Source organism: Lissotriton vulgaris, chromosome 9 (genome assembly GCF_964263255.1).
Source record: "Lissotriton vulgaris chromosome 9, aLisVul1.2, whole genome shotgun sequence".
Lineage (NCBI taxonomy): Eukaryota > Metazoa > Chordata > Amphibia > Caudata > Salamandridae > Lissotriton > Lissotriton vulgaris.
Genome location: NC_141697.1, coordinates 797553596 through 797565672, shown reverse-complemented (window position 1 = coordinate 797565672; position 12077 = coordinate 797553596). Strand labels below are relative to the sequence as shown.

General features: G+C 41.1%; 1 protein-coding gene across 2 annotated transcripts in view; it reads left to right on the top strand.

Moving 5' to 3' along the window:
• Positions 1–12077, top strand: part of LOC147692282 (somatostatin receptor type 1-like) — a 392148-nt gene that overhangs the window by 72798 nt on the left and 307273 nt on the right. The gene's annotated exons all lie outside the window — the stretch shown is intronic.

Here is a 12077-nt window from a genome sequence, read left to right as displayed (position 1 = left end):
ACTTACCCTACTATTACACCTCCCTGGAGTTAGAATAGTAATTTTTACCCCTACACTATCCAGCACTTACCCTACTATTACACACCCTGGAGATAGAATAGAAATTTTTACCCCTACACTATCCAGCACTTACCCTACTATTACACCCCCCTGGAGTTAGAATAGTAATTTTTACCCCTACATTATCCAGCACTTACCCTACTAATACACCCCCCTGGAGTTAGAATAGTAATTTTTACCCCTACACTATCCAGCACTTACCCTACTATTACACCCCCCTGGAGTTAGAATAGTAATTTTTACCCCTACACTATCCAGCACTTACCCTACTATTACACCCCCCTGGAGTTAGAATAGTAATTTTTACCCCTACATTATCCAGCACTTACCCTACTATTACTCCTCCTGGAGTTAGAATAGTAATTTTTACCCCTACACTATCCAGCACTTACCCTACTATTACACCCCCCTGGAGTTAGAATAGTAATTTTTACCCCTACATTATCCAGCACTTACCCTACTATTAATCCCCCCTGGAGTTAGAATATTATTTTTAAACACCTACACTATTTTTAAAAAAATATACATATATATATTTACAAATACATTATTAAAAATTTTACTTAAATAAATTAAATTAATTAAATATTTATTAATTACATTTTTATTTAAAATTATATACTTACCTATACTTACGTTGTAATGGCATGCGTTGTAATAGCATCTGCGATGTAATGTCATGCGTTGTAAAGGAATTTGTTGTAAAGGATCCTGCGTTGTAAAAATTGCGTTGTAATGGTATGCATTGTTAAAGTATGCGTTGTAACGTCATACATCCCTTCCTTCCGATGTGGGAATTGCAGTATGTGCAGAATGTCCCTTCATGGCACCCGATCCTTTGAATATAATGACTCTGGAACCTACCATATCAAAACCCACATAGACTGCAATACAACCTATGTTATATATGCCTTCCTATGCAAATGTAAAAAGGTTTATATAGGTAGTACCATCAGGAGACTCAAAGATAGGGTTGGTGAACATTTTAGAGCTTGAAAAAACAGGGATGATAGAGTTCCAATAGCAGTACATGCCCTAAACTGTACATCTCAAACCGACCATTTGACAATGTCATTTCATGGCATAGAAACGGTACCCATGGACGATAGGGGTGGAAATCGTGAATTGAAATTGAGGCAACGGGAGGTACGCTGGATCATTCGGGTCCATGCGATGGAGAGGGGGTTGAATTTTGATGTTGAAATGCAATATTTTTTATGTTGATTATCATTGGGATCAATGTAATCTTCACTGTGACCCCCCATGCAATGTATTGTGAACCGAATATTATGGTTAAAGAATAAGACCTGTATTTTTTGGGATAATGGATTAACCTACATCTTGATGAAATCCATCTTTATAAGTGTATGCGTTTTTTCAATATTGCCTATTCTGACACTGTGATCTGTTTACTATTGTGTATAATTAACTAATTTTGCATCATGCTTTTTCACAGGTGTGGGAATTCTTTGGAATAAGAATTTTCACTTATCTATGTGATTAATTTTTAACAGCTCATACGCTCTTCCTTTCCCCCCTTTTTTCCCTTCTTTCCCTTCCAAACTAAAGCTAGAAATGCAATTTCGCTTGCTATCCTAATCTGTAGCAATCATATGACCTTCAGTATACCGGAATATAACAATTTGAAACTACAATGGATCTAACTACTATTGCTTACTCTGAAGGATATTGGATGATACATTGTGCTGAGTTATCTGTGAATACCAACTATAATTGGGTCACTTATTCTGAACTCCGGTTAACGCGTTAATTAAGCGGTTTGTCCTATATTTCTAATTTCTTGTTGAACATCCATCTCGTCAGATAATATTTCTATACTTTCCTTTACTTACAAATTTATTTTAGTAACCTTGTGACCATTATTTCACATGTTAAAATTTTAAACTTATTTCATATTCAGTAATTATGATTCGCTTTACACAATATGGCATCTTATATCTTGCTGGGTAATAACTAAAAACCAGCTAATCTTTTAACTGACTTGGATAGCACAGTATTATAATCAGACTACAAGATGGTGGTAGTTTTACTTACTCAAGTCATGACTAATTTACGAGGACTCCGTTAGTCCCCTTTTCATGTCTATCACCATAGAAACTAAACTAATACGAGCAAATCAACATGGCGTGCTTGCTGAACGCTAATTGTGCCAGATCGAAAGCGGCTTTTCTCTGTACTCGGAGGTAAGAATATCACCGAGCGGGTGATTCTAAAAGATCTGCACTTATATTTAAATATCCGCGATACAGAGTGACACGCGGAAGCCCTTTTTTTTTAACTTAAAATTACATATATCACTTTGCTTTGGTTGTGAAGTGTTATTTCAAGATTGAGGGCTCTTAATGTGGGCCGGATGACTATATCATAGCTACATGCATATCCTCTAATGACAGATTTGTCGGCATAGTTAATACGGACACAATAATTACAAATGTTTTACATTGCCTTGCACTTATAGGACGCTGTCTAATTCAAACGCCATTACGGGACGTTTTTATATATCTAAGCAAACTTTTGGTACCAAATGAATACCTGGATTTTGGAGACCGGCTTTATATGTTTGAAAACTTTGAACCACCTTTTGGAATGTGGAATTTACGTACGAATAGTGAGTGCTCTCCCTTATTTGTTCATATTCTTTATCACTTTGACCAATGCACACAACCTTCATTGGAGACTTAACAGCTCACGCTGCAGGCTTCTAGTGTAAACAATGGATAGAGATGTAACGCAATGATCTATTGCATTTTTCTGTCCTAGATTATATTGGTGGATGCCGTGGACCTTTGAAGGCACACTTTATGCTTTCCTAGTATTTTTGACTCTAGCCATAGGTGAGCCTTTTTCTGCATTTTTTTCCTCTTCCTGTTCCTTCCCTTTATTTCATCTCTTACTTTCCCTTTTTCTCCTTATAATGTTTATTCATTTTTGTTGTTGCACAGTATTGGTCACACAATCTTCGGTCTATTTGGCACAAATTTACAGTGTTTGGAATGAGTTTGTGGTTTCATGGTTGCTTTCTCATTGCACTGTTTGGATTCTACGTTACAAATTTAACTTTTCATGTTGTTTTTGGTCAGTTATCCTATGACCCTGTGACCTTTCCACTTTGAATCAATCTCCTGTGGTTTGTGTTCTTAAATACAGCTATTAGAGAGGTTTTCTCTAATACATAGGATTTTTGAAACATCAAAATGTAAATATGATTTATAATTGTGATGCTATTATATCTTTGACTGCACCTTTACAAAGGGTCTCTGATGGGTTTCATCAATTGGGGGTTGAGGTCATGGTATGAATATATAATATTTTGACCTCAACCCAGGCCACTTTGTTCTGTCCCTCTTGCTTTATATATTGGATAATGTGGCAATGCATGCATGGTTTTTATCTGAGCGGAATTGTGATTATATTTATTGTAACATTCCCAGCCCTGAAGAAGTCTTTTGGTCGCCAGACCAAGACGAAACACGTGTTGGCAGCGGTATTGAATGTTCTCTTGGCGAAGATTGGATAATTAATGAATTGGATAATAAATGAAGATGAAATAAAGACAATTCGATTCATTGGATTTAATTGATGAACTATATTATTGACCTTTTAGCTCAGGATATACCCCTTGTTTTTCTGTGCTGGATTGATAGTTTGAGTATTTTAATGACTGGTTATTTAGTAGGAAACTTACTTTTTAGTGTTCTCACCGGTCTGCAATCACAATGGACTTTGTCTGTCACTTCGCGTGCTGCGTAGTGCTGCCTGCCAGTCCAAGTCGAACCTTTTTGTAGTTTGTTTAGTGAGTTACATAACTTTCCAAGTCGACGGTTCACGAATCCAGCAAGACTATTATACTAGTAGACCACATCAGATAGGTCAATACATGTAGTGCAATTGTTGTCTATTTGCTATTTCCCCGAAATAATTTGTTATTGATCTTTTGAAATGTTTGATTTGGTTGACAACAATCATCCATGTTTGGGTCTTTCTTTCATGTTGTACATCAGCTCACCCAGGGGCAAGAGGACAGCGGAGGAGGTAGTGGCACCGGCGGACGAGGACCAGGAAGGCCAGGATCGGTCAGACGAGGGCTCCTCTGCTGGCCCCAGTAGGTTTTCATGTTAATATTAATAATTATACTTCCCTATTATTTAGAATACCTATTTTTTACTAACGTTCCACATTCGATTTTTCCTATATCGTCTTTGATCTTCTTGTAGACTGTTTCTAAATTCTTATCCTGCCTCTACTATGACTCCCTGTGGTACTACTAGATTATTATTATTAATATTAGTCTGTCTGTGTATCTAACTAAGCTTGCACAGTTGGCAAAAGGTGTTAAACGAAACTCCCATTCTATTCAGCAATAGCTCCATGCACTGAGTGCAGTACTCTGGGTTGTCCATAATGTCTTTTGAAGTCCTATAAATGTTTATGCTTTGACAATTCCCAACAATAAACTGTCAATGACCACCAAGAAAGAATAAGATACTAGTTTACTTTTTGATTGGATAGGAGGACAATCCATACTACTTTTGTTGCTGGGACAATTCTGCACAAACAGAACTATGGACACTAAATAGTGCATTGTTTATCAATTATAATAGGCACAGTTAGACTTTCCACGTACCTCAGTCATAACATAATTTGAACCCCCAATCTCCTTACTGACTAGCTAGTGTGACAGAGTCATTTAGCTCCCTAATTCATAGTTGATTGATCCCCAATGATGATTATCCAACCCAGGACATAAGACTACGGAGTCAGAGTCCAGAACTGTCAGAGCCACTGACTCATGCTTGCAAATTGCAAACCCTTTCACTCACTCACTCATGGCTAAAAACCACAGAGTCTATGTAAGTTTTAAAGCTTTATTAAAAGTAAAAACATTTATTAAAATCAAGTTCATCATACAACATAAACGGTGGATGGAAAATGGAAAAGTGCTTAGTGATCTCACACATTAATTGTGGGCGAGCCCTCACCTGGTTGGAACTTCAAATCTTCTTTGTGGTGCTGAATTGTTGCTGACTCCGTCCTACTGATGATGATCTGATGTTGCTCTTGTTCTTAGAAGGGAAGCTTCTGTCTATTATGAGAAAAGCGGTGCATGTTAAAAAGCAAGCATTGATCAGTTGTGCCAAAAAGTGTAGCAAGACCACACCCTTCCCTGGGAAAAAGTGCAATTTTTAGTTTTGACTAGACAGTCACAAATTATTACATTTGTTTGTGTAGTTGTAGTGACATTTTTTCATTCCTATACAAAATACTAGGGAGTGGTGTAGATGGCATCAAAGAATCTGAAATGTATTTTCTAGGCGGAACATCGGCACAACCATCCACCGGTGCCGGGGCCAGCGCGGAGGTGGGCACTACTGGGGCGGAGGCGGTGCAACAGCCAGCGGAAGCTGCTGTGGGGGATGCCACGGTAGTGGCGGACAGTGGTAAGCTATTATATTCCTTACTTATTCAGATAGCAGACTGCAGAGTGTGCTCTCTGCACGGGTGTAGTATATGTTGTACAGTACAAGTATACTATACTGTTAAGAAGACTTACAAATTTAGAACTAAGTTTTTATTAACCAGGTAGTAGCCTCCTCTAAATTGACCTCAACTCAGCTGTGAAAGTTTTTTCGAGAATCCAAGTCAGATCAGAGATGAACTTAATGGATGGGATGAAAGAAAAGGGAAAGAAGGGTGTAAGTAAGTGTGGAAGGACGAGCGAGTTAAAAGTAATGATGACTGTCAAAGAATGATACGTGTTTTTGAATGCTGCCCGAGGTGGCTGGGAATGTGATGCATGTCCGGTTGAAGGATGAAGCAAGGATGGGTGGAAGGAGAAAGGAAAGAGGACTGCCTGGGTGGGTGAAACAGAAACTGTATGTGTGCGCAATATATCCTTTGGTTGAAATTCAAATGCAAGTCAAGCACGGATGCATGGATTGCGGTTTCCAAAATAAAGTGAAAATTTTCTTTTCCTGTGAGAAAAAGTAAGTTTTGTCCACTTGAGGCATTAAGAAGAATGATTGACATTTACTTTGAATGGATGGATGCCTGGATCATGGTACTATCTGACTCATAGATAGCATATTTGTATGTAGAGAGAGTAGACGGTCACTGGATGAACTAAGTGTTACTTTGAAGAGCATGTAACACCGCAGCCGCACGTCCGTTCCAGTATAGGAAAGGCAAGGAAAAGAAGTTGTCATTTTTCCGAATACTTCCATGAATAGTAGCAGTACTTTGTATTGCAAGCACAGCATATATCCGGCGATTACGGGGGCCACTCACTACCTCTGTTAATAATTTTAGTACAACTCTGTCATTCATGTGTGGCCTATCAGTGTTCACTCAATAAAAAACAAAGCACCTAAAGTCATCCCATATGTAATCAAATACATATCCTGTGAAGGGATGGATAATCATATTATTTATCTTCTTCATTTTCCTTTTCTAGTAGTCATTAGCACTGTAGGGTGAAAGTTAAATTAATTAGGCAGTAGCCCTTGTAACAGAGTATTCTCAGTGCCACCCGTAATAGAAAAGTAAGAGCTTTACCACCTGCATGTACTGGACTGGTACAGTAACGCAAGCCTGTGTCATCATGGCGTGCAAGTTGACTGCGCTGGCATTATGCCGGCTTCCAGAAGTTTACGTACCAATTCCGCTAAACAAGAGAGAAGAAGAAGAATAAGACCGGTGTACTGTCATAGTCGACTCTAATGTACTGAGTCCATAGTGCTCATAGAATTGATTCCTGAAACTCCCACTAATGTTAGAGCAAGGCTGAAGAAGTGGGAGGTTAGATAGATACAGCCCACAAATGTTATGTACTGTGCTTGCAAGTTGCTACTTCTACTGTGACACAACTTTCTGCTGAATTATTTTGTGTTAATCTTAAAGAGCATTGGTTACAGACTATGTTTTTCTTTCTTCATATAGATGCTCCTACCACACTGTCACGGAAGGAGCTTGCTAGACGTGCCCGGCAACGGAAACTGGAGGTGACTGTCGCCGAATATCGGCGGCTGGTGGCCCAGGAGGAGGAGGACACGCAGTCGACCACAACATCCACAGGGACAGGTGCAGCCTCCTCCACGCTCCCTGGGTCAGCCAGTCAGCGCAGGCCTCCAGCGGTACGGAGCCGTGGTACCGCAGCCACCCGCCACCGCTAAGCAGCCAAAAAATCAGCTGCCCCCCACAGCAGGTGCAAGGCACGCGTGCACCGCCTAACCCTCAGGGTGTCCTACCTTGAGCAGGAGCAGAAGAAACGGTGAATCCTGCTCAAGAACCTCCGCAAGGAGCATGACCACCTGGCCCAAAAAGTACGCCGCCGGCGGCATTAGAGAAGGAGAGACTGTCCCTTGCCCCTTTTTAAAGACTTTTGGGGGGTGGGAATTGGGAGTTGGGTTTTTTGGACTTTGGGGACTTTTTATTTCACGGATATTCGTTGGGGTTAGGTAGGGGGGGTGGGTCGGGTCTTGCGGGATAGTTTATTTTTGTTAGGGAAATAAATAATTATTACTTTCAACTTAAACATAGCATACGTGTTTTTACTGCAGTTGAGGCTGGAGGGGGGGTTAACTGTAAGTTTGTTTTCCTGAAACTGAAGAGGCTTCTTGATTCAAATTGTGTAAGTTATTTCCCAAATGTTTACAAAAGTAAGTGCCTCTCACAGAGTTAGTGAATTCAATTGTCCTAGGACTTTACTAGTACTACCGCCAGTCTCTCGTCTCTCATACTACTCAATTATTCTTCCTCCCCCCAAACGCTTATCTTACCTGTAATTCATGTTTGAAAATAGGGCTAGGCACAGGGCTGGCTGCATGGCAAATGGCGATTAAGGATGGCAATCCTGGGCTGTGAAAATGGCACCATTGCAGTGGTACTAGTGGTGGTATACAGTGGCAGTTGCAGCATATGAAAAAAAAGAAATTGAAACCTTGATTGGCCTGACCGGAGCATTAGAACGGTACGATAGATACTATAGTACGTGACAGTACACTAGAACAGTGCCAAAATGTAGCCTCACAAATGCTAAAGTATTGAAAGTATAACTACTACTTGCGTTGAATTTGACATTGGCTACTACTACAATAGTACTGAAGGTGAAGGACACAGCAGCGTAATCATTTGCCACGTGTAGGAGGAGGATGTTCTTCATGATCAATCCAGTTGATGGCGCCCATGAAAATCTGCTTTGATTTGCCAATAGTCATGGGTCTGTGTCAAGCTGAGTAAGAGTATATCCTTTGATTCCTTCACCAGCCTTATAATGTAATTAATTTTCAGTTGCTATGACCTTATCCTCCCCAGCAAGTGTGTGGAATTATTGCTGTCATTTACTCACACATCAATGAAAACCACACAGCCCGGGGGAAGAGGGTTAGGGTTTGGAAATTGGATGGGAATGGGGTTTTTTGGGAAATTTTTGTTGAGAGAGGAAAAAAAAACACAGCATGGAGAAACAACAAATGAAGATAAACAAATCTTTGGATACGAAGATATCCATAAATATTTTAAGGGGCATAAAGGCAGTGCATGCACTTCGGCAGGCATGAAGTTGATTGCTCAAAGGATGGTTAGGTTACTTTAACTAAGTAGTACTTTCTAATGAATGAAAGAATGCGACAGTACAGGCCTGCAGTAATTATGCATTTTTGCCTATCTCAGCACTCAGAGAAATCCTTTGTTCATTAAATTAGTTTGAAAAATAGCAAAGTAAAACTATACAATGGCTGGAGGGATGAATTTAGAAGCGGAGAGCAAAGAAAGGCAGAGTAACACTCATAGAAGTTCACAACAATAACATTACTTAAAAGATAAGTAGAAATGAATGGATACTGTTACTGTATGTTGTTGTACTTGTCCTGTTGAATTTGGGAAGTTGCATGCATCAAGCCATTCCTCTTATTTGCGGTACTCCCTCATTCCATCTGACACGCCGTCGATCAATGTTGGTGACCAGAAGACACCCTGTCCACTGCCTGCCTGGTGGATGCTGAATTGCGGGTCGCTAATGTGAAGCCTGACTTCATCCTTTTTTCCATTGCATAGGGTGAAAGCCCCCTGTAAATGTTGATGTAAAAACAGGAAGTTATATTAAAACACTACTGAGAAAAAAATATAAGGTACGTACGCTGTGTAGTGCAAAAAGTCACACTTTCAGTTTCAGAATCGACAGTACAATAGTTTTGAAAGGGCGTACTCTGAGTCTCCTTTTGAAGGATAAATAAGTATGGGCGAATTTTGCGGATCTTTCCCCTCAAGCTAGGTGTAGTGTAAACTACGATTTTAGAACAAAATTAGACCTTCCCAGCAGTGCTCCCAGACCCTTAAACACAGACGCTAAAATGTAGAATACAACCAATCAGACCACAAAACGTGCAATACTGCTACCGGGCTGAGGCCGTGTGGAAAATGGTGATAAAACGTACTTTGAAAGTAAAGTAGGCCCAAATCCCCCCTTTCCCACCATGGATTTTCTTCAAACCAATTGCAACCAAAATTAGACATTTCTCGACAAGTGCTCCAAGAGTAGACCCCAGAACTTAGTTGCCAAAATCTCGAACACCCCCAAACACATGCAATACTGCTAACCCTAACGAGCCCTAAATTTAAAATAGTGTCAAACGCTTTCTTCAACTAGGCCCTAACTCCCCTTTGCCATCATGGATTTTCTTCAAACCTCTTGCAATCAAAAGTATCCATACCCAGGGTTGCTCCAAGATCCCAAAACCCACCCACAAACACCAGGAACCCCCCAAACAGCCCCCCGAAAACGCTAAAGTGAGCGAAATGCCTGAAAATGGAAAAACTTTTTCACCTCCGATTTTCTCCAAACCACTTTTATCCGGTATTAGACCTTCACAGCAATGCCCCCAGACCCGTCAACCCAGGCGGAAACAAGTTTAACCCCCCCAAACAGCCAAAAAGCAAAAACTGAAAAATGGGCACTGTCAAATTTCTGCATATTTCCCATATCACTCCGTGCGCGCTCTGCAGCTAGGCCCTAACTCCCCTTTGCCACCATGGATTTCCGTGAAAACTCTTGCAATCAAATGTATCCATACCCAGCGTTGCTCCAAGACCCCAAAACCCACCCACAAACACCAGGAACCTCCCAAACAGCCCCCCAAAAACGCTAAAGTGAGCAAAATTCCTAAAAATGGAAAAACGTTTTCTCCTCCGATTTTCTCCAAACCACTTTTATCCGGTATTAGACCTTCACAGCAATGCCCCCAGACCCATCAACTCAGGCGGAAACAGGTTTAACACACCCAAACAGCCAAAAAGCAAAACCGCAAAAAGTGAGACTTAGCAAATTTCGGGCCTACCTGGAATTCAGTCCAAATGCACTTTGCAGCTAGGCCCTAACTCCCCTTTTCCACCATGGATTTCCTGAAAAAGAAATGCAATCAACATTAGACTGTGCCAGCAGTGCTCCCAGACCCCAAAACCCACCCACAAAAACCTGGAAGCCCCCCAAACTGCACCCCAAAGACAGGCAAGTGAGCAAAAACGCAAAAACCTTTTAACCATGGATTTGGTCCAAAACACTTGATTCCGATATTAGACCTTCTGAGCTATGCCCCCAGAGCCCTGCAGCCACCCGCAATAAAGCAGAACACCCCCAAACAGGCAAAAAGTAAAAATGGGCCTACCTTCAATTCAGTCCAAACATGCTGTGCAGCTAGGCCCTAACTTCCCTTTTCCACCATGGATTTCCTGAAAAACAAATGCAATCAACATTAGAGTGTGCCAGCAGTGGTCACAGACCCCAAAATCCACACACAAAAACCTGGAAGCCCCGAAACAGCACCCCAAATACAGGCAAGTGAGCAAAAACGCAAAAACTTTTTAACCATGGATTTGGTCCAAAACACTTGATTCCAATATTAGAGCTTCCGAGCTATGCCCCCAGACCCCTGCAGCCACCCGCAAAAAAGCAGAACACCCCTAAACAGGCAAAAAGAAAAAATGCAATACCTAATACTTAGAACGTTTTCAGCCAACCAGTCCACATCGGTCCAAACGCGCTCTGCAGCTAGGCCCTAACTCCTCTTTCCCACCATGGATATTCTTCAAATCACTTCCAATAAAAATTATGCTATCCCAGCAGTGCTCCCAGACCCCCACACCCTCCCCCACAATTCTAGAACACCCCCAAACAGCCCCCCAAAAACATGCAATACTGGTATATTAAAAAAATGGCAAATTGCGCTGTTTACAAAACATTGCTGTTTTCAGCACTTCCACTACTTTGATCCTCTTGAAACTCACCTGGACAGTCACTTGTTCCAGCGATTCACAAGAATCTCAGCAAGGCAGAACAAAATCGAACCACTGCGCTCTTTGAAGAAGAAGAAGTTCTACGACTAGTTTTCACTTAGTTTTCACCCTAACACACGCGCCCGCAAAACACCCGAAAAGGCCAAAATTCTGTCAATTCTGGACCAAAGAACACCAAACCCCCTAAAACATTGCCAACATCATTATGAACGAGCCTGCATTGGGCCCGAGCCCTAGAATCAGCGTGAACCATACCAACTTAAACCCAAAAACCCTAGTAAAACGCACTGAACCCTAAACCGTAGATATGCTTTGTCTGTCTGTGTCAAAGAGCCTAGGTATGCTACATCAGGAGGATGCTTCACTCAGTGGTGCCTGCCTTGACCGTCTGCATGGCCCTGCCACAAGCATGGGACAAAAATCCGTTCCGTTAAAGAATTTGCGAATTTTTGGTACTTTCGCAAGATTTGCAAAATACCGAAAACAGCAAATTTTGCAAACATAACGGATGTTTGGCCCAACTTCAGGCAGTGCCATGCAGAGGGTCAAGGCAGGCACCACTGAGTGAAGCTACCTGATGTAGCATACCTAGGCTCTTTGTCAGACAGACAAAGCATATCTAATTGTATGCAGCAAGCCACATAGCCCCAATTGTACATGAACTGCTGTCTGGAGTGGACTCTGCCTGGCATAACAAAAACAGTACACTG